At 42.0% G+C, this 24589-nt stretch overlaps 1 protein-coding gene across 1 annotated transcript in view; it reads right to left on the bottom strand.

Annotated features, from left to right (window-relative positions):
* Positions 1–24589, bottom strand: part of GLI3 (GLI family zinc finger 3) — a 283127-nt gene that overhangs the window by 150065 nt on the left and 108473 nt on the right. The window lies entirely within an intron of this gene.

Raw genomic sequence — 24589 nt, 5'->3', positions numbered from 1 at the left:
GCCAAAGCAACTAGAGAAAGAAGAACAAACCCAGAGGCATTGTGCTTCCTGATTTCAGTCTATACTATTACAAAGCTATGGTAATTAAAACAGTATGGTATGGGGGGGGGAAACAGACACATAGATCAGTGAAACAGAATAGAGAGCCCAGGAATAAATCCACACATTTATGGTCAATTAATTTACGACAAAAGAGGCAAGAATATACAATGGAGAAAAAGACAGTCCCTTCAACAAATGGTGTTGGGAAAACTGGACAGCTACACATAAAAGAATGAAACTGGACGACTGTCTTATGCCAGACATAAAAATTAACTCAAAATGGATTAGAGACTTGGATGTAAGAACTGAAGCCATAAAGCTCCAAAAAGAAAAGATAGGGGGTAAATTCCTTGACATTGGTCTTGGCCTTGAATTTTTGGATCTGACTCCAAAAGCAAAAATAACAAAAGCAAAAATAAACAAGTGAGACTACTTCAAACTAAAAAGCTTCTGCACAGCAAAGGCAATCATCAACAAAATGAAAAGGCAACTTACTGAATGGGAAAAAAATGTTTGCAAATCACATATCTGACAAGGGGTTAATATCTAAAATATATAAGGAACTCAAAGAACTTAATAGCAAAAAAAACCAAACATTCCAATTAAAAATGGGCAGAGGATCCCATTTTGGGAGTATTTATGCAAAGAAAACACTAACTTGAAAAGCTATCTGCACCCCCATGTACACTGCAGCATTACTTACAATAGCCAAGGTATGAAAACAACCTAAGTGTCCAGGGATGGATGAATGGATAAAGAAATTGTAGTATATACATACAATGAAATATTATTCAGCCATAAAAAGTAATGAAACCTTACCATCTGTGACAACATGGATGGACCTTGAGAGCATTAATGCTAAGTGAAATAAGTCAGACAGAGAAAAACCAATACCGTATGATCTCACGTACATATGGAATCTAAAAAACACAACAAATGAACAAACAAAACAAAACTCATAGAGTATAGACCAGTGGTTACCAGAAGAGAAGGGGGGTTACAGGATGGGCAAAAAGGATGAAGGGGGTCAATTGTATGGTGATGGATGGTAACTAGACTTATCATGGTGATCACTTCGTACTGAAACTGATGTAATGTTATATACCAGTTTTGCCTCAATAAAATAAAAATACGTCATGATACAACCAGGGTTGATGCAGCAGGCCAGGCAAAGCCCCAGCTCCTCCCTTGTTGCAGCCTGAGAACAAGGATGGGGGTGAGGGACGGGGACCGGAGGGGGAGGGGCCAGCGAACAGAGCAGGAGCTGGCAGAAGAGAACTGTGGAGGGGAGGTGGCTCTCTTCCAGGCTTTTTTGTGAATGGGTGGGTGTGGCGCGTTCACTTCCTGCACATTCCAGAGGAGGGAGGAACAGCCACAACAGCTGAGGGGGCTGAAACACTGAAGGAGCCGGTCTCTGGGGACACTTGGCATCTCTGGCGCCTGTTCAAAGAACCGCTCCTCTGTAGCAGCAACCTGAGGGGTGTTTTGTTTCATTTTGTTTGTTGCTGTTTTTATTTTTTAAAAATAACCCATCTTGCCTGTGGTGCATCGGATTCTTCGATGTTTATCCGCATCACAGGCACACTCAGTCTGGTTAGGGTACATCTGAGAATCCAGGGAGGTTGTAGTTGCCCGGCATTCATAAATGCCCAACTGCTTCTCAAGCACATATATTGCTCCTACAGGTTGACACTGAACAGAAGAGTCAAAAAGAATTCCTGGGCTCAGAAGGAGAACGTACAGGGTCATGTCCCCACAAGGCCAAATCTTCAAATGTAAAGTGGAAAATGCAGCAAATCCTCAAGATACTTCCAAGATCGGAATGCTTGATGAGTTGGCAAAAATAATGCAATCTGTCACTATGAGTGGCAATGGTCAGCGCTGCATTTAGCGCAGCCCACCAATAAAATTGCAGATGTGTCTAGGCTTAACTTTGTCAGTTCTGATGAACCACGAATGAAATGAAATGGTATACCTTTCTCCAGACTCATGACCAGCTGCTATATGGACAATATCTTCACACATATTAGAAAACTATGCCTCTTCAGGGGAGACCCAGTCCCCTGGCACTCAACTGGGTGAGCTGATGGTATCTTTTTGCAAATTAGAAAGATGGACCCTTCCTTTGAGTAGAAGCATAGTTTGGTCAGCAGAGTACCTGCTCAAGTTCACTCCTCTTAGCTAGGTTCTTTGTACATTGAACAGCCTGGACAACTGTACTCGGCGACCCTACCTGTCCAAACACAACTGGATTAAAAATGTGACCATTTCAAAGCAATAGGATAGGAAATGGTCCATGATAAGACTTCTTCTTTAACTTGAACCACTAAAAGGATCAACAATCCCTGCTCCATGAAAGGAAAAGGAAAGAAAAGAAAAGAAAGAAGAAAAGAAAGAAGAAAACTGTCCTAAAATGGCTTAACTTAGCATAATGAAACCATGGGATTTCAGAACCTGGAGGTACCTGAAGAGTTATCTGTTTAATCTACTGCCTTGCAGGAACCCCCAACATGGTGTCTGAGAACTTGGTGTCTGAAAAAGCCATCCACTCCCCTCTCACATTGCTCTGTGGACGAGAACCCCGACCCCTCCACACTGGCAAGTATGCCTCCCTCTAACTTTCACCCGTCAATCCGTCCTAGCTCTGTATTCTGAAGACACTCACAGTGAGTGTAATTGCTTTTCCTTGTGATGGCTGTTTAAGTACATCTAATCATCCCCCCCCGCCCCCGGCACCAGGTTTTCTTTTCCAAGCTAAATAAAAGGGCCTTGCTAACCCTAACCTTAACCCCAACCCTAACCCTAACCCTCAGCCTAACTCCTAATCCGACCCCTCCAACAACGCTAAGGTAACTAACAGTGTCCACAAGTGTATCTGTGGTTCATCCCAGGAACTGCAGAGCAGCTGAGATCCAGATGAGAAACAACCTTGCTTCCACGAAGAGGCAATCCCTCGTTTTAGAAAGTAGAATTTCTGAAAGTCTAGCACTTCAGGAAATTTAAGGAGCACACAAACCCCATGGGCGGTAATAAGACAGAGCTGATGTTTTGGCTGATCTACACCAGAGAGCCACGAGAGGAAAGTGGCCTGGAAACTGGAATGAATAACAGTGTAATGTACTGCATCTGAAGCCACAAAATTAGACACTGAGATGACTGTAGGAAACCCAGCGGGCACTAGCCTTTTCCAGCTGAGCTTTCTGAGCTGACAGTGAAAATAATGAACAGAACGTAGCAGAGTGGAAACGGCCTTTGTCCAGAGAAACCTGTTTCCTGGGAGGGAGACTAACACCATTGGACAAGAGGTTTCAGAACAATGAAGAATCAGCAAATAAGATGAAGCGATACCTACTGATAAAGATACAAACCCCATATCCCGGAACTAGACGGCTTATTGCTGAAGAGAAACACAGCACTCTAAACTTAGCGCAATTAGCAGTCATCGTGAACAACAGTTTTTCCACTGGAAAAAGAAAGATTTTAACTTCACCTTGACACCTGGGAATATTGACCAAGAACACAAAAAATTCCGAATACTTTTGTTACAGGATGCTGGCTAGTCTGCTTTTGGATACTTTAATATAGGAAACCAAGTACTACTTCCCTATTAATGGGACTAAATGTGAGGAATATGCATATCTTTCTTACACAACGTCTCGTTTTATTACAACAGCAAAAATCGTATATGTTGCCTGAACACAGGCGCAAACATTGCCAAAAAATACAAAGTGGTAAGTGAAAGAATCTCATAGAAAATATATGTAACAAAAAGATAGAGGAACCAACCTCCATCTTTATTCTTCCTTCAAATATTTCCAAAGTGTATTGGTAGTTTCTGAGCATAAGTAAATTTTCAGGTTTAGAATCTAATTGGATAGAAAAAAATCCTCTTGCAACCAAGTTTTCTGCAAATCCTACATAGGATACCTGAGTAAGGGTGCATCCCTACTCATTCATCCATTCATTCATTCATTTATTTAAACTTCAACAAATATGGACTTTACCTTCTGTGCCAGGCACTGTGCTGGACACTCAGAACACAGCCTCAGCTGCACAAACGTGGCCCTTGCCCTCCTGCCATTAGCGAGAATGAGGGAGACAGATGTTAATTCATCACACAAGTAATTACGTAATTAAAAACTGTGCTAAGTCCAGTGAAGGCAAAGCCCAAGGTGCAAAGAGAAAACTAGAGTAAACCAAGGAATTCAGAACAAACAGGCAACCAAATTGCCTACCCTCCTGGTACCCATAAAGCACGGGAAACCAATCATCGGTTGCTTTTGTGAATACTAGGTGTTGCCAATTCTCTTAAGACGTTTTGAAACAAAAACATCAAAATAAAATTATTATTAAAATAAAATTATCAAATATTATGAAAATATTATCAAAGACTATCAAAATAAAATTATTTTGATTGAAAGATAAGTAAGCCATACACTGACCTTAAATGATGGAGAGAAAGGGAGGGGCCTGCAATAAATCAATAGCACGGGCAGGTTGTATTTCTTTCAGTAGATCTGTTCCTAAAGAGGGATGTTAATTTATTCAGTGAAGGTTGTACCCCGGGCATTTCCTTCACCAAACAGATCCCGCTGCCGGCTGGTAGCAAGCGAGTCTGGGGAGAGGGGAGAGTGGGGATGCCAGAGCATCCAGCATAGCACAAGCTTTGGAAACCATCACACTTGGGCTCATATCTCAGGTCTACCATAATTTTGCCAACTTTGGAAAGCTAGTCATCTTCTCCAAGCCTCAATTTTCCTCCATCATTACAATCAGTCATAGTAGGAAAAGAAGTATTAAAGATTACTGAGGACTCACCACACAGTTGGCTGGAATAGATAATGACAAAGTAATAACTTGAGGCCTTTGAGCTATCCTCCAAACTAAGCTTTGCAGGAAAGGTTTCTGGGAGGACCAAGACCAGGCAGAGGCCTGAACAGGAGCAGGGCATCTATGCGTGGTGTTGGGATCAGAGGGCATCCTGATGTGGGGAATGGCAGCACCGAAGCAAGTTAAACAGTCTGATTAAAGCAGAACGTTTTCACGGGTGCCCAGTGGCAGCTGAAGATCAGGTCAAGGGGAGACAGGGCCATGGAACAGGAGGGCAATATGCATCTCTGGGCATTTCGAGAAGATTAATAAGGCAGCAACATTAATAGAAAGCCAGAAGCCCATCACTACAGTGCAAGCATGAACCGGACATCAGGAGTAGAATGGAAGGGATACTTCAAGAAATTTTATCTTTTCTAAGGGGACAGGGGAAGCCTAAGGAAGGGAGAAAATGTTTAGAATAGCCAATGTCAGGAGCTTGAGACCCAGCAGGAAGACCTCTAGTTCAGGAGCCCCTCTAAGTATCCAGGAAGTTAAGCACCCTTTCTACTGGACCAGTTTACCCAGCTCTGCTGTTTGTCCGAACACACGCTTTCATCCGGGAAAAAGAACATGAAAGCAGGTGGCAAGGGTTTCAGGCTTCAGCATAGTCCATAAGGTGACGGCCAGGATGACAGACACACTGGGTAAACTGGAAGGGCTCTATCTGGATGGCCCACCATGGGCAGGGCACAGCACAGGCTCTGTAATGGAAAGATCCATAGCTTGGCCATCCTGGGACCCAGCTCCAGGGTATAACGCCTTGGAGATCAAGGGAACACGAGCCAGATGGGAACAACGTAAAACCACCAAGGATGACAGCAGAGCCTGAGAAAGAGAATGTGCTGGATACCGCCAACACCTATAAGCATCAATTGGGGAAACTTTTGATGGTATTGATGAAAACCAATACCTTTCCTGCGGCTGATATGGCCCTGATGTATCTGGGGTCTAATGAAGAGATAATGAACCTTTTCTGGAAACCAAGTCTTTTTCCTGAAATGAACTATGCCTCACTGTGTATATCTAGGCACCAGGAAACTGTGGTCACCGTTGTCAGGCAAGGAAGCCAAGCAGGGAACTTCAGTTGTTGAGGGGCAAGGCTTGGGTTCAGTTCTCTGGGGACTTAGGGAGCTAGATTAGGTTCCATGACCACAGAATATACCTCCAATCCCAACTCACATTCATTTAACTGATAAATAATGATGATGTGACACTGGGTAAATGCCAGAAGAGTCTATGGGCTAGAAACACGTTAACCCTTTGAAGAAGGTACTACCTTCATCCCCTTTTACAGATGAGGAAGCTGAGATCATGCATCCCAGCCTGGCGGGGAGAGAAGAGGTATCCAGGAACAATAGAGCCTGAGGAAGGATGGGTATGCAGCAATGACACGTGAGAAATACAGAAGTGCTTTCTTAAGAGCAACGTGGGTGGAGGACTGAGTTGCTTATTAGGGCAAAGAGGTCTAGGAAGAAGAAAAGTGTCCCTCGGCCATCTCTAGGTGACACCTTTTTACTGTGACGTGGAAGCCCCAGAACCCTACAGTCATGTTTTGCCCAGGGGCCCTTCCCTGGCCAGTATTAACTCTTGCAGAAATCCATCCATGCAGATGCGCCCTTGTGTGTATGCTGGGGCCGGGTATCATTGAAAAAAAAAATCTCCAACTTGTGATTTTCAATAATGAGGAAACAAGAGAAAGGGGACAAAAATTGGTGACAATGCAAGCCCCTTTTCTGGGCCCCGAATCATTTTCCTACACTTTCGCAATCTTCTAGCTATCCTGCATTTTCCTTCCTCCAAATAGAACGCTGTATAAATCGTCTCTCTTCTCGTCCTCCTCGCACCTGACAGCTCACGTGACCTGGACGCTGCGTTGGCTCCATCAGGTATGTGTTATGTGGAGGTTGTATATCCAGCTCTCTACGGTCAGAGTGCCCCAGGGAGCCAGCCTCACAAACAGCGGTAGACTGTGAGCCAGGTACGTGTTAAGTTGCTTGGGCCAACAACAGATTTCTTCTCTAAATGAGGTCCTTTTATGGCGATCAAAGGCACACGTAAGTAGTTTTACGCCCTGACTTATTTCTTGTCCCACCTGACAGCGAAAAGGACTTGGCAGTGAGGTTTTTATTTTCATAGCACATTATACAATTTGGGATTGGTAGCAACTACTAACACGTGTCACACCTACCCACGACGATATTAAAAATAGGACTGAGCTAGAGATTGTGGGGGGCCGTCTTGGGTTTTCCCTCAAAAGTCCTGAAGAAGAAAACACTGTCAGTGAACAGTCTTCAGTGGAGAGCTCAGCACCAGTGCAGAGGTGACCACTGTAGATACTTCCTTAATTGGTAAAGATTTGTCTTGAAATCGTTCTAAAGCAACAAGATGAAAACATTCCAAAAAAATCTTTTCTATGAACATACATTTCTGCAAAACCTGCCTTGATGGAAACTATGGGGTCCCAAACACGTCACATGTCAGAAAAACTCAAATTCAAATGAGAAGAACAATTTCCATGTGACACACCTGCAGGTCTAGGTCCCCTATTTAAGTGCTCAATGAAAACCTCTAAAATCTTGTTGAACAGCAACCCATGAGCTTCCAGGGTTTAATTTGATGTAATCAAATGTGAGTGTCAGTTAAAAGACATCGAGGAAACAGAGGAGAGGGGGCAAGATGAACCACTTGTAAACTACTTTTATACTAAGAAATTCTGGGCCTTTGAAAATGGTGAATACACTAAATAAACTAAACATCTTCACTAATACCCAGAGGATTGGGCCCAAGTGTTAGCTTTGCAGAGAACTGAATTAACCTGAAGGGTTTTTATCCCCTTTCTAAACCATTCATAAAAGTTATCCACTTGCTTTTATTGTTATATGAACAATTTTAAAAATTCTAGATAGATCCCCTGAGAGGAAGGAGTTACCAGACTGGGCCAAAGGATTCTCCAAATCAAATTAGGTTTTTCATCTGTTATGTAGGTCATTTTGTCATATTTTCAGGAATATTAATACAAAACATATCAAAACACCAATAGAATCCACAAACACACATAGTTAAAGCTATATCCCTTTCAACATCCCATAATTTGCTAAGAGGTCAGTCTATGGTCTCGCAATAGTTGAGTGTGTCATTTTGAAGCCCCTTCCATCTTAGCAACTTAGAGCAATTCTCGCCTGTCCATGAAGTTATCAAGGCACCCACTTTGGCCAATGACAGGCCATCCACAGACAGATCTCACTCATGAACTAAAAAGTGTGTTTCCTCCGGGGTGGGGTAAAGGCTCCAATGCACAGATGCACACTTTCAATTGTGGGTGAATGCTCAATCTACCAGCCAGAGTTCCGTACTTTGTTGGGAGTTTCAGGTCTTTGATCCAATACTAATTTTTGGTGTTGGCATTTAAAAATTACTGTGTCACGCATGAAAAGATGCTCAACATCACTAATTATTAGAGAAATGTAAATCAAAACTACAACGAGGTACCACCTCACACCCGTCAGAATGGCCATCATTAAAAAGTCTACAAATAACAAATGGTGGAGAGGGTGTGGAGAAAAGGGAACCCTCCTACACTGTTGGTGGGAATGTAAATTGGTGCAGTCACTATGGAGAACAGTATGGAGGTTCCTTAAAAAACTAAAAACAGAGTTACCGTATGATCCAGCAATCCCACTTCTAAGCATATGTCCAGACAAAACTGTAATTCAAAAAGATACATGCACCCCAATGTTCACAGCAGCACTATTTACAATAGCCAAGACATGGAAGCAATCTAAATGTCCATCGATGGATGAATGGATAAGGAAGATGTGGTACATATAGACGACGGAATACTACTCAGCCATAAAAAAGAATGAAATAATGCCATTTGCAGCAACATGGATGGACTTAGAGATTATCATACTAAGTGAAGTAAGTCAGACAAAGACAAATATATGATATCACTTATATGTGGGATCTAAAATATGACACAAATGAACTTCTCTACAAAACTGAAACAGACTCACAGACATAGAGATCAGACTTAAAGTTGCCAAGGGGGACAGGGAGGGAGAGGAATGGACTGGGAGTTTGGGGTTGGTAGATGCAAACTATTATGTTTAGAATGGATAAACAACAAGGTCCTACTGTACAGCACAGGGAACTCTATTCAATATCTTGTGATAAACCATAATGGAAAAGAATATAAAAAGAATGTATATATATACACACATATGTATGGATAACTGAATCACTTTGTTGTACAGCAGAAACTAACACAACATTGTAAATCAACTATACTTCAATAAAAAAACTTAAATTAAAAAATTACTGTCACGGAATATGGATTGCTGAGATTTCACTCAATACGTTGCTCAGAAGGACAGGAGGAAGGAGAGAAGGCAAATAGCACAGGAAAGAAAGAGGACGGAGAGGAATAAAGGAAGGGTCTTACAGTTCGATTCCGTGGATGCCTTTTTAAGCAGTGTTTTCACTCCCACCACCCAGATGCACCCTTACACGTCTGAGTCCTTGATTTATAACACCTGCAGCTCTCTGACAGGTAGTTTTACGTGTTGCGGTACTAGGACCAAACGCTTTCTAGTAACAGTTTTGAGAACGTCAAGCCACTTAGACACTAATAGCTGCAACTCAGTTTTAAGAAAAATGACAACTGAACACTGCAAACGGGGAAGCCTTCCCATCTGATGGGCGCGATCCAGTCTCCCTGAAACGGGCGCGGGAGGGGGAGATGTCTGAAACTCAAGCTTTAAAAAAGACCAGGACCCTTCAAGGGAAATAGTTTTGACTTGCTTGCTGCCTGCTTTTGCTGGTGAATGGAACAAATGATGCTTCAGGCTGCAGCTGCCAGGTGACATGAAAGTACTTCTGGTAAAGTGTATGATCTCACAGGCCATACATGCTAATTGATGGAAGAGTTTAAAGTGATGGGTGTGGATCTGGTGCTCATTGAAAAAAAACAAGTTGGGACTTTGATGCCCCACATGCCACTGTGGATTCTGTGGCCTGGGATACGCTGCCCCCAGTAACTGAGGCTTCTCTGTGTCAGGACCACACCGTAGTTTGCTACATGCACACTCTAACAGCAGTGTTCGTTGTCAAACACTGCAAATGCAGGTATATGGGCAAGAGCTGCCAGAAGGTTCTGTCACGCATGAAACAGAGAAAGATAAGATGAATTTGTCTCTAATATGGGGATGCTTTTAAAAATAGAAGCTCAAAATACCAAACTCAAGTTTGCAAATATTCGCATTCTCTCTAAAGCTTAATAACCTTAATGAGATATATTCAAAGACTTTTTTCACCACTGATTGATTTAGGTTTTTTTCATGCAGAAGTTAACTCCAACATAGCTAATACGGAAAAAAGAAAGAAAAGGGACTTCCTTGGCGATCCAGTGGTTAAGAATCTGTGCTTCCAGTGAAGGGGGCACAGGTTCGATCCCGGGTCGGGGAACTAAGATCCCACGTGCTGTGCAGTGCGGCCAAAAAAAAAAAAAAAAAACCTAAATAGCTCTTACACAGCTCATGGTGTTGAGTCATGGCCACCTCCTCCCAGCAGATCTGGGAAGACAATCTACTTCTCCCCGATTTCCAGGTGACAAACCTGAAGTTTAGAGGAAACCAACCAACCGTCAGAGGTCACAAAGCCAGGACCTGGCAGAGCCCTGACTGAAAATGGGCATCCTAGCTCCACTCAATCTTAAATAATATGCACCAGCTGGGTATCCCCAAATCTTCACACACTGTAACCCCAGCTGCCACACTGGTCCCAGCCACGTTCCGAGTTCCACAGTTACATTCCCACCAGGTTAACTTGCTTGTTTGATATTGTCAGCATGGAATGACAGACCGTCACCACTGTTTGGAAACAGAAACTGCAAAACCAGCATTCTGAAAGCATCCCGAAACGCCAAGAACCTTCAATCTGCTCTCACATAAACTCTCCAGATACGTGAGGCCGGCAGGATTGGCATCAACCTCCTTACGGAAAAAGCAGTGGAGCTGGGCTGGGAGAGGAGGGAGGAGCTGGGCTAGCCAGCCCACCTTGCAAAGTTGAGAAGCTGAGCCCAGGTCTTCTGACTTCTGTAAAGGAGTCGTTCCTTCAGACATTTATTACTAGGGAAAGGGACCTTGTTGATGAATTTGTCCAATGCCTTGCATTTCTAAGAAAACCAAAAAGAACATTTGAGGAAAGCCATTTGTAAATATCAAAGACGCCAAACTCTGTTTTTCTCAGACTGGGTTTTGATTCCCACAAGGAATCTCAAGAGTTTCTGTGGAATCAATGGGGCTGCAGTTTCTTTTCACAAAACAGAGCTCAAAACCCTAGAGCAGGTAAACCACACTGACAAGCATTCTTGGTGGTCCCACTACACTAAGGATGTAGGGCTGTCTAATTAGGGCCAGGATGCGCTCACCAGACCTAATGTTAACATAAGCCCTCTTCTGAAATTCAGTGACAGGGGTTTGGGAGGTTCTTCCCAAGAGCATGATGGCTTGGGAGCGCCTGTTTTTAGCTGAGCATGGACTTCTTCGCTGAATCAAAGCAAAAAGTACTACAAGTGGGATGGATCTAGACACACCTTCCCTTATCCCCAGAACCCCCATCAAAATACACAGTCATTTCTCTAAAAACGTCACAAGGGCAGTGGTTTGGCATGAGCATCTCTTACAATCAGCAGAAATCTACTAAATCTTTCCAAAAAGGCTTATTCTAAACAACATTCCACAGCAACACAGGGGCCCGATTTTGATTTCAAAATACTTTGACTAGGAGCACATAAAGTCACAAGCACATTACACACAATAACTCTCTACCCCCCTTTTCGGTTCCCGATATGAAATTGGCTGAAATAGAAATTGACAGCCCAAAGCCCCCTGGGACGTGTTCCAGACGAACTGAGTCATCCACACATACAGACTCACAGATACACACCCACACACCCCCCCGAACCCTCGCACGAACATAGGGAGTTCTTTCCCTCTCTGTTTGACAACCCGGAGAAGAGGGTTCAAAGCAGTAGACTGCTTATAAATGCAACTTTCGATTTAATTTGGGGGGTTGCTAATTGGGGAGCAGTGGGAAAATGCTGGTGACATTTTGACTTGAGCAGCCCCACTGCCCTGATTAAAAAATATCAGCTTTCCATCTGCAAGACATTTCTAAGGTGGACTCCTTAGAAATTGTTAAGGTGCAATTTGTGCACAGTTAGTTCTTTGTTTAATCGAGAAATCTACCCGAACCCTGATTGGGCTGATTTCCCTAAGGCCAGGAGTGAAGGTTATTTCCTTATGCCTTGTGGGAGCGGCAATCTCGCTAATACGTTTCTGAATTATTCCAGACCCTGCAGAGGCTGAACAGGAGAACAAAGCCCTGGTTCCACAGCAGAAAGACTAACTGAACTCCCAGCTGGGAAGGTTTAGGCAGAGATTTATAAGTACAAACACTGAAGAAATTTGCAAGTAATTGCATGTATTTGCTTTCCATTGTGGGCTGCAGTAAACCAGTATTTATTAAACTCCATCAGCGAGGTCCTGCTTATTACCCCCTCTCCTTGATGCCTTGTAAAGGAGAATAAAGTGTTTGGCTTTTTTCATTTCTTTAAATTAAGAGGCCAAAATGGTATTTCAAAGGCTGTAAGGAAGAAGCTGAAATTGGACACATACTCAGTGGCTGTTGGCCCTGACTTAACTTGGAATTCAAGCACACCCAGGGCTCTGCATCTGTCCTGCTGGTTTCATCCTGTGAATCTTTAACTTTCTGTTTAAATTCTTAAGTTTCCACGAATCCATTATTGGGGGATCAACAGTTACCATTTTCTCCTATGGAATTTCCATGATCATTCTTGCCCTGCAGCCTGCAAACCTAAGGGCTAATCGGATACATGTTCAAACAGTATCAAAGGACAGGCTCATAATGTCATACATTAATAAGGGAGGGACTTAAACAAATAACAAAAAAAGACATGTTAGGTTCACGGGCTCCTGTCTCTGAATTCCCCTCCCATGAGTTACTTTGGGTTTGAAGAGTCAGAAGAAACCAAGCAGGTGAAAATTCTCCCTCTTCCCGACTTGGACCACAGCTCTTTCCCTGCTTTGGTGTTCCCATTCGAACGAGGGACGCAAATCATTTGACAAGATGCTCTAACACAAAGGTTCTCAAACATTAGCTGCGTCAGCCTCACCTAGAGAACTTGTTAAAATGGATCGTTGGGTACCAGTCCCAGAGTTTCTGATTCAGCAGGTCTGAGGCAGGGCCCCAGACTGCATTTCTAACAAGTTCCCTCAGGGATGCAGATGCTGCTGGTCTGAGACCACACTTTGAGGACCACTGGTCTAGCAGACAGATGGGCAGAAGCTCAGAGCAGGTGAGCTCAGGTATAAAAAAAATAGCAAGTAATGACAACTAGATTACCTTTCATCCTCCTTCCTCGCAGACATGAAATATCAGTGTACATTATTTTAGCCAACGAATGTCAATTGCCATCCACTCATACACTTGGTTGAAGACACACTGCCTCCATCCAGGATTAACAAGGGCCCTCTCACCTTTCCTTCCATCTGAAGCCTGCTAAGGATCCGGATGGGAGCCCCGATCCCATCCAGGGAACAAGAGCACCCTGTCTAGACATCTGCTCTTTTCAGAGCTGCGCCGTCCTCACACAGCCCCTTCCTCCTTCACGACCAGTGGCCCTGAAGACCTGGGCAGCACCTGGTATGCAGTAGGGCACTCACTCAATACTAGCTGCTGCCCTTCGAAAATTCTAATCCCTGGGGTAAAACCAGAACACGCCAACAGTGGCATGCAGGCAGGTGGGTGCCTCTTCTTTGCCTCGAGGCTGCAAACTCTGCAGGACAACTTGGACTTTCTTAATTTTCACATCTGTAGTTAATAAGTACCATATCTTAAAATAAAAAGATCCCAAGCAGTCGCATGACGTGGATGGTTGGTGAGACCAGTAACAGGGTAGCCGCTGTGCCCTGATTGAGGCTGTGTCTCCTGCAGACCGGCACCTGCATCTTTAAAGCAAGTTCTCTCCAATTAGGTGACATGAAGGCAAACAAATTAGTGACCATCAAGAAATATCAAAATGAAAAATGCTGTTCGATAAAATAAGCCAGTTAAGACAATCAAACAGCTTGCTTTTTTAACTTAAATATTTTATAGAGAAAGTCCTGGCTTTTACATACTTTTTCTGATGATAAAACCATCACCTCCTGGTCACATAAAATCAGACTTTGTATGATCTTTATTAGAGAAGAAACACCAAGCCTGTATGTATGACCAAATTGGCCAAAAGGGATACTGCTGGGGCAGAAAACTAACCTGCTCTGTGCCAAGAGTATTCTGGGGGTTTTTTTGTTTTTCTTTCTGTTTTATTGAGATATAATTGACATACAGCTTCCTGTAAGTTTAAGGTATACTGTATAATGTCTTGACACACACACACATACTAGGAAAGGATGACCACAATAAGCGTAGTTAATAGTTACCCATCTCCTCATATAGTTACAACAATTTTTTTCTTTGTGATAAGAACTTTAGGATCTACTCTTTTAGGATCTTACTCTCTTTCAACTATACCACCCAGCAGTGTCAACTATAGTCATCATATTGTACTAAAGTTGCTTAGGAGAAGTAGATACTTCATACCAAAAAGGTCTCCAGATCTGCTCCATCCCGCACAACAAGCCTCTGAAGAAGGTACTTGGTATCAGTAAGAAAACTGAGGTGTTAAGTGACTCATACAAGATATCTCAGTAAGCAAATGGCTGAAGAGTTGAATTGTGTTGTTTCTGCTTCCAAAATCACACCCGATTTTCCTCTAAGCAACCAAATCATCAGCACCCATCTTTCCTCTATTGGAAGCATGCATAAAACTGGCCTATTTTAAAAGATGAGCAGTTATTAAAACTGACTAAGGAAACCCAGGCTTACTAAATCTGCTACGTACCAAATGACGTATCAGAAAAGACATCACATTTTTTGATGCTCAGATTTCCCTAGAAACTGTAGCACGGTGAAAAATGATTGAATACGGAATATTTTTACTAGCACGAACAAGAGTATCTTTGAGACCTTACAAACAAACTGGACAAAAGGAAAAACTTGGATATTAAATACTAAACTTGGACTACTCCAAACTTATTTCATACCGCTACTGTTTTGAAGTGTTTATTACAAATATTAACAAAATGTTAGCGTTCATATCAAAGAAAATTGATTGTTAAGTCCATTACGGCATTTATTTTAAATATGTATGCTTGAAGTATGTATTAATCAGCTCTTTAATTAACAGCTTCCACTGTGGTGGGATCACTAGACAGATCAGGCCAACGTTTTTCACCAGTCATGGCTATATTTTCCCATTTCTGGAGATAATCAAACTCAATCAACTTTTCTACATCCTGAAACTAGTACTCTCAGTATTAAGACCTTACTTTAAAACAAATGCAAAGTCTTGGCCAAAAAAAGTAACAACAGAAAAATAATTCATAAATTTGGTTGGTATTTTGGCAAATGACAGTCTTTTTGTATTTAGTAAGGTCTGTGTTTTTGGTGACAACACACATTCAAACACAAGTGTATTAAAATGCATACAAAGGTATATGTTTCTATTCCCTAAAGAGAAATTCAGATATACAGAAACACAACTGTACAAATTATCCTTAAGCCAGTTGCTAATTCAGTTTAGGCACAATACTTGGAAAATAATAAATAAAAATTTTCCACAGCATCAAATAATTTGGTATCCAACTTTCTTTACCACATAGGGAAAGTAAAGTTATTTCATAAGTATTCAGATTTATATTTAAGCAACTATCAGAAATAAAGTGTAATTCAAATAGGGATATAATATGTAACAATCAGGTGAGTAAATTTATAGAACCTTTTTAGACAGAAAATCTAAGTGTTTACCAATTGCGAATTTAAAGATACTGAGACAGACATCTGACCTATAACTTTTTTTTTTTTTTTTGCACTATGGTGCAAATTTTATTATATATGTATCTCTAATACTGTAAAAATTTTGCATGCAAAATATGTCCATTCATATTCAAGTATCCAAGTGTGGTGAAGAATATTTTAATAGTCTACATAACTTGGAAATGTAAAATATCTTCAAAAATATTTTTATGTTTTATGTGTTTTATGAATTAATTAGAAACGTATGAAATAATTTTTTCTTAGATTATCCATATTCAAACATAAACATGAGAAAGAAATTAACAAATGTCACCATGGTTTAGATTGATACTAGAAATTAAAATAAAGATGTGAATGTCTTCTAAACTCAAGAATTATTGCTTTTCCTAGAAATTATTTAGAATGTTAACATAGAGAAAAATATAATTTTTAAAAAATTTGTGCATATATATGTTTTTGGTTTTGTTTTTATTGAAGTACAGTTGATTTACAATGTTTCAGGTGTACAGCAAAGTGATTCAGTTATGCGCATATATATATATATATATATATTCTTTTTCAGATTCTTTTCCATTATAGGTCATTACAAGATATTGAATATAGTTCCCTGTGTTATACAGTAGGTCATTGTTGTTTATCTATTTTGTACACCGTGGTGTGTATCTGTTAATCCCAAGTCCTTAATTTATTCCTCCCCCTCCCCTTTCCTCTTTGGTAACCATAAGGTTGTTTTTTATGTCTGTGAATCTATTTCTGTTTTATAAACAAGGTCATTTGTATCATGCTTTAACTTTTAAAGCAGTGGGTCTCACACTCTATTGTATAAAAACTTATTAAACACACAGAATCTCAGACTCAGTTCCTGGAAATTCTAACTCAGCAGGTCTGGCGTGAAGTTTAGGATTCCTCATGGCTCTATAAGGACCACAAAGTTAGTTCTGATGCTACAGTTTCAAGAGTCCCCCTCGAGGCAAGACCCCAGAAGCCCATCACATCATCTCTGTGTGACCCCCCCAAACTGCCTCTTCCCATTGTCTTGCCTTCCATTAGACACTTGTGGGGATAAGAAAGTCACCCCCCAAAACTGCTATCTTGCAGGGGGGTGTTGGTGATTTTCCTTTTGATCACTGGTAAGTTTCAATCAATGTAAACACGCAACAAAACAATCCCTTGCAGAAAAGTCAAGCACATGCTTATTATCTCTATGATGTCTGCTGGCCCATATGACTACATCTTTTTCCTTCATTATATTGACCGCTGAGGCTTAACTGGCTTCTGTTACTTTAAGATTATTTCAAATTTGGGAAGAGTCTGACCTGCACAAAGTAGCATGTGGATGACACTTAGTCTGGGAGCGATGACCAGTCAGGGGGCTAGTTTCAATCCAAGTGCCCCCTTCTCTGAACAACCAAACTGACACCAGAGAGGCTGGGAAAAGGTAGTTAGTTGGATGTTAATTACCTTTCAGCCACTGACAATGAAAGTTACCCTGAACCACCAACTACGGGATGAGAAGTTCCCATGTTCCACTACTAATTCCCAGAACTGTCCCGCCCCCAAGTACAGTAAGCTGACTGTGGCATCAAGGGACCAGAAGTCAGTCTTCCACTTGCTCCCCTTTAAACATGTCTCAGAGTTCCCCACTTGCCCCCTTAAAGTGCCAGTTGAGGGTTTGTGAAAAGCTCTGCTTGACTAAAAGTTGAAAAGTGTCAGGACAAAGTTTACTTATGAAATTCGGAAGACAGTTTTGTTGAGTTGCTATTCTGTGTGTGTTACAATGAAGAGTTCCAAATATATGCAATTTATGCAAATAGATGTTTTCCTAGGTGCACCCATGGAATCTTTCTATACACGGTGCGTTTTTCAGGGCAATGGGTCAAAACAACTCACTACACTCTAGAGCCAAACAACATCATGACTTCTTTCTAAAAAGGGACAGGGTAGACCGGGGAGTAGAGTGAAAAAAATATATATTAAAAAGCTGGAAAAGCAGAATGAATGAGTAACAGAAGCTGATGATTTAGTGCTAATGGTTCACTGCCTCCAAAGAAGAGCTCAAGCTGAGCGAGACAAAAAACTCAGCCATTGCCAGAAAGGGAAGCAAAGGATGCTGAAGGTTTGCGGTTTCAATATCAGCAACCCGGGGAGGACAGAGGGAAAACAGAGGTTGCCCCGGTGCCTTGTCCAGGTGGTACCATGGGTCCCCGGCTGGGCCTCTGGACAAAACCATCCATGTAAACCTTAAAGAGGATTAATCCTCAAGGAGCACTGTAATGAGACCTTAAAAGACTGAACAACAGCAGCCTATCACAGAAGCAGGCAGTCGCCCGTTCCCCAAAGTCTTGCTAGCAGAGTTACATCAAAGCAAACGGGCACCAGATAGCAGACTGCTGGAGAAATCCCTTATCTCAGCTCCAGCGGATGCGGCCGCTGTGATTGTCTTGAACTGCCACCTGTCCCAGGCATCTTTGAAGGCAACGCTAAGCCTCTGATGGATCTGACCTCCTTGAGCTGAGATCCTTTTATGTCTTTCTTCATTTTCTGCCCTGCTACATTCTTCCCCCGCCATGCACAGGACACGAAACAAAGGGAGTTCTCACTCCTGACTCACTGTCTCCAGCCATTTGAAAGCAAAGAAAAACAATGTTAAGGATTATACTCCGCCTGTAATAGGGAGCGGTCCTCGGGAGACAAGCCTCTTATTTTCGAGAGTGTAACTAGACCGAGTTTATGTGGAGGAGCTTTACAGCCGGGGTTCAATGGTGCTGGGAGCCAAGATCCCAAAGCTGCATATCTGTGATAACTTGAAAACACAGGAATGATCCTATGGAAACTGCTTAATAATCTCATTTTTTCACAGGAGGACTACACGTTCTAAAATATTAAAACATGCTTACCAAGTCAGTGCACACTGGGACTTGAAAAAAGGATGGCAACAAGCAAATGTCCCCAAACCTGATTCAACTTAAAAGAACTTAAAAAAAAAAAAAAAAAAGGTGTTTGGGGGGAGAAATATTAAACACACTCATATACCGCAGGTGAGAAAAGTTTAAAAGCTGAACTAGTTCCCTGTGGGGCCTTTCTCAGAGGCTGGAAGAATCTGACATTTCCGAATCATACTAAGAGGAAGGGCAGTGTCTGTGTATCTCTGAAAAGGTCTTCCATTTAAGGGAAAGGAACACTGCTGCCATCCAAATCCATTCAATACAAGATTTCTCAACAACCTACTTACACTGTCACACAAATCTGTCTCCACATATGGCTTTAACAATACTCATTTCTGTGACTATTTCTCATGTCTAGTGAAACTCTAGCACTCCTTAGCAACTGATTAGGAGTGGTATTATTTCAATATGTGGCCTCCTCTCACCAAAGATTTCACGCAGCATTAAAAACGTGTGTAAAAAGGTAGAAAATGCTAAGTAAATAAAAATCCAGTCAGAGAACAGTCCAGATGGTCAAGACCTAGAGAAAGCGAAATAGAAAATATGCAGGTCATAGATCTCATAGTTCGTATAGCTGAGCAGCACATTTAAATCTGAGTTTCCCGGTAGCCAAAGGGAAAAGGGAAACAGTCAGACACATGATATTTCTTTTGCAAGAAGTCAGATACCCTCCCTATCTTATCGTATATCATGGTCTTGTGTTCTGTGTGTACAATGGTTAAACATTTCGGAAAAGTATATACCTCATGTGAAATAAACCAGCCATTCTATAGCTTCTACCACAGCCTGCTGGTCTGGGTTCTGAGGACCCCACAGGAGAACACAACGAGGGTCAGTTCAGAGCCAGCCCTGGTTCCAACCACACGTCCTCACACTGCCCGCCCCCAGCTTGGCCTCACCAACCGATTCCAGCTCTCCCAGTTGGGATGTTTAGCTTTTCCGTTTTTCACCAGCTTTCCACCCCACAGGCTTGCTCTCTGATGGACAGCCTATCTTCCCACTTCTGACACGGCTCACCACTGCAGGCAGCCCTGCCAGTAAGCAGCCTTTTCAACTTGGGCCTGAGGGCCCCTGCAAGGGGTGGACCACTGCTCCCAGGCCTTATCCTGCCTTATCCTCTTCTGTCCAAGCCAGGGTAAAGACGTTTTTCCCTGACTCTACAGCCTATTACACGATCTTCAGGGATGCATGATTAAGAAAAGGAACACAATGACGTTTACTTCATGTGAGGTGGGCGGTGTGTGTTTAAAGCTCAGAAATCTACTCGCTACCATCATCTCAATGAGATCTGACTTGTAAAACTGTTTGCAGACTGTGGTCCCTTCTACCCAGCACACATGCATCCTCAACAGTTCACTACGCCCATCTCTTAAACATGGCCAGCTTCCACCATGCAGACTCGATTCAATACAGCACCAGCATAACACCTTTAAACCCTGATAGTACCTGGGACAGGTTGAAAATAACTTTTCCATTTTAAAAGCAAGATAAGTTTATATAATATTACTGATTTCTCCAAGTTAATGATTTCTTTGTGGTGACCTTAAAATAGAGCATGTTAAAAAATAAATTAAAAACAGAGTGTATTAGCCAACGGCTTTAAAATAGACTTAATATGCAAAAAAGAAATAACTAAAGAGAAGAGACACATATGGGAACATATATATATATATTGATGTTAGGAGAAAAACTTTCCTGTGTAGCAAGTCTGTAGTGAATGGGCACTCAGTTTAAGATCTAATTTGATGATATCATCCATTTTAATTGTTTGTTATGATGTTAGTCAGAGTTGAACTATTTGTAATTTAAATTTCTACTAAACTACCATATTAGTTGCTTTTTTTTAAAAGTCTATTTGGGTAAAAAAAATAAACGAGGGGAGACTTTTCTCAGGAAATGAATGACTGGCCCTTCCAGTGGGAAGGATAAGACTTTTTTTTAAATTTATTTATTTAGTTAGTTTTGGCTGTGTTGGGTCTTCGTTTCTGTGCAAGGGCTTTCCCCAGTTGCGGCGAGCGGGGGCCACTCTTCATCGCGGTGCGCGGGCCTCTCACTATCGCGGCTTCTTCCGTTGCGGAGCACAGGCTCCAGACGCGCAGGCTCAGTAATTGTGGCTCACGGGCTCAGTTGCTCCGCGGCATGTGGGATCTTCCCAGACCAGGGCTCGAACCCGTGTCCCATGCATTGGCAGGCAGACTCTCAACCACTGCGCCACCAGGGAAGCCCCAGGTTAAGGCTTTTAAAAGACTTTTTGGCTGGCATGTTAGTTGCCTTTGGGAAGCCGTACTATTTAAATTTTTTTGTACATTACTCCATCAAATATGTCACAATGACCATGCCTAGTTTTTACTGAAGTAGGGCTTTACCCAGACCTTAGGGTTCAATTCCATTATTTTCAAGCTTCTCAAATTTGTAAAATCACAAAGAGAATAAAAGGCATTCCAAAAGCTAAAAGTAAATTAAAAAGAAGGATTCAATGGCATCAAAAGAGATCCTAAATGGAAGAGGAAAGTCCATGAGCTACACTCTCCTTGTGTAAGAGTATCTTCTTTAGGGTGAGAACCAAGGCAGAGGAGAGGTGAAAGTAATTGCAACCATGCAAGGGTCTTTCCCAGAAGGGAAGGCGATTCGCTAGGTGTTTGAGTTCATTCTCTCATGTCATTCCCATTACCAACTTAAGAGGTTGCCATTTGTGCCCCCATTTTAAAGACGAGGAAACCAGAGTTAAGTGCTGGTTCAAGGTCAGACTGTCAGAAGGTGACAGAGCTGGGACCAGACCCTAAGTTTCACTGACTCTAGATCTTTTTGCAGCAGACCAAATATGCAAAATATTTAATTTACCACTTCCAGTTCGAGACGGCAGTCTGGGCAAACACATTTCTCACCCACCCCTCTGAAGACCTCTCTGACATAAATAGATGGAAGTGGATGTTGGATGATAAAAATATGAACAAATAATAATAAAATTTACTGAGTACATATTTTGTGCAAGGCGCTTCTAAAAACTTTATTTATATTAACTAATTTAATCCTCAAAACAAGCCTATGAAGCAGGTGCTGCTCTTATCCCCACTGCCGAGATGAGAAAACCGAGGCTCAGAAAGGCTAAGGAATTTGCCCAGGATCACACTGCTGGAAGTGGCAGAGCCAGGATTGGAACCCAGGCAGTCTGGCTTTAGAACCCACACTCTTACAATAAGATCAGAACAAGAAATATCAATGACTTCCTACAAGATGCAAAGAAGAGAAGACTGGAATTATAACTGAGGCTTGTAGAGGGGCCTAGATTGTTCTTTAAGGGAGCAAAGATAGAGGAGGTGGTGGCCAGTCCAGCCAAGGAGACTTTGGGCAGAACTTTACATGGAACACCGGCGCCTCTCCTGTGCCTGTCTCCTGCACAGGTGGCTGGCATATTCCTTCTTCTTCAAAAAGCAAAGGCACTAGTATTGAGCAGAGTTCCCTGTGTTCTACAGTAGGTCCTTGTTGGTTATCCATTTTAAATGCAGCAGTGTGTACTATGTAACAACTTAAATGGGAAAAGAATTTGAAAAAGAATAGATACATGTATAGGTATAGTTGAATCACTTTGCTGTACACCTGAAACTCACACAACATTGTTAAGCAACTGTACTCCAATATAAAATACAAAGTTTAAAAAAAAAAACAAATGCACTAGACTGGGAAAGCGAGTTCCTTATGGATTTTGGAGACTTCTTCCAGTCCCATGTCTCTCACTCAAATGCACTCCCCACGAGAGCCATACCAGCTCTTACCGCTGCAGGTTGCCATGACCCCTCATCGGTCCAAGTCACGCTGGCTCTCCCTGCTCCCCAGAATCAAGCCCTTCCCGCCCTGGCACGTGGACAGCCCCGCTGTATCTCCCAAAAGATGATCCTGGCCATAGATACGCACCATTAGGACACTCACTCCAAGGAAAGGAAACCAGGATGGCCTCCTTCCCCGAGGTTTTAACACGAACACATACTCACACTCAGGATCACTAGGCTTATGAGGAGCTGGAAGGGCATAAACAAGAATGACCAAGATAAACAAGAAAACCTAACCCTGGAGGAAACTTTTAGAGGGTTCTGAGAAAGTATTATATACAAAAGACAAGAGCAAGATGCTGAGAAAAGGGAGCCATAAAAGAGTTTTCTTTTTAAAAAGCCCTTAGATATTAAAAATACAATTGCTGAAATGAAACTATCACCAAAAGCACTGAAAAATGAATTCAAGCAAATTTCCCAGAACACAGAACCGAAAGCAAACAGTGAGAGAAAAGATAAGAGACACAGAGAAATAACTCAGGAGGTCAGACATCCAACTAAGCAGAGTCTCAGAAAAAATAGAGAAAACAGGGTGGATAAAATGACTAAAGATATAATAGAATAAAAATCATCCCAGAGATATAGAATGCATCTTCAGATTGGAATGGTCCACCAAGTGATAAGCAAAACGAGCAAAAAGTTAATTTAATTTAATTTATTTTAGAATACCTACATCTAGGGACATGCTTTCTGACTACCAAGTTTCCCAAAAGTTTCCAGAGAGGAAAAATAAGCCACCTACAAAAGAATACAAATCAAACAGGCATCAGACTTTTCATCTACAACTTTGGATGTTAACAGATTTTTAAAGTTAGAATTCTGGCTCAATGATCAAACAAAGCAAGGGCAGAATAAAGATATTTTCACACAGGCAAGAACTCAGAAAGTACATCCTCTGTTGTTGAAAAGTTACTTGATGTACTCCAGTAAAATAAAAGAATAAACTTAGAATGACAAATTTGTCAGACCCGGGAAGCAGTGGTTCCAACCCAGTTGATTGTGAACGGATGTCCTGAGACACCTGGTCCAGACTACCTGGGAGAATGAAGTGCCCAGGAAAGCTGGATATTCCGCCTTAAGGGCAAAAGATGTGGTTGGGAGGTTGGGGAAAAAACGTAAGGATATTATAAAGGCAAATAACAGAGGAAAGCTAGAGCAACTACAAAAAAGCAATACACTAGGTATGCAAGCTATTAAAACACTTGTTCTTTATATTGGACACATCACTGTCAGGGACCACAAAGAGGTAAGTGAGATCCTAACATTCTACGGTGCGACAGGGAGGAGAATTGCCACAGCCGTAAGGCTAGAGATGCTTTATTGATTTTCAACTTTTAAAGTCAACTTATGAACAAAAACATAGCAGATGAGGTGCTGACTGTAAGATACATGGAGATATTAACAACTTTGACACTATAATAGGAAAGCTTGGCTTCAGGAGATTGCAGGGGAGAGGGAGGCGGGAAACCTTAATATCCTCCTCTTTTGAACTGGAAAATCAAAAGTTACTATGAGGGCTTCCCCGGTGGCACAGTGGTTAAGAATCCGCCTGCCAATGCAGGGGACACGGGTTCGAGCCCTGGTCCGGGAAGATCCCACATGCCGCAGAGTAACGAAGCCCGTGCGCCACAACTGCTGAGCCTGCGCTCTAGACCCCACGAGCCACAACTACTGAGCCCACGTGCTCCGCAACAAAGAGAAGCCACCACAATGAGAAGCTCGCACACCGCGACAAAGAGTAGCCCCCGCTCGCCGCAACTGGAGAAAGCCTGCGCGCAGCAACAAAGACCCAATGCAGCCAAAAATTAAAAAAAAAAAAAAAAAGTTACTATGAAAAGTTGATGAAAACAAGAAACAGAGGTTTAAGAGAGCCTTTAAAGTTATAAAAATCACCATTAGGCAAAACAATTAGCACTAATATAATATTAATATTGAAAGGAGAGGAAGCACAGTGTTAGAAAATTA

This window comes from Eubalaena glacialis, chromosome 8 (genome assembly GCF_028564815.1).
Source record: "Eubalaena glacialis isolate mEubGla1 chromosome 8, mEubGla1.1.hap2.+ XY, whole genome shotgun sequence".
Taxonomy (NCBI): Eukaryota; Metazoa; Chordata; class Mammalia; order Artiodactyla; family Balaenidae; genus Eubalaena; species Eubalaena glacialis.
Note: the sequence above shows the minus strand (reverse complement) of the source record. Positions and strands in the feature narration are given on the sequence as shown.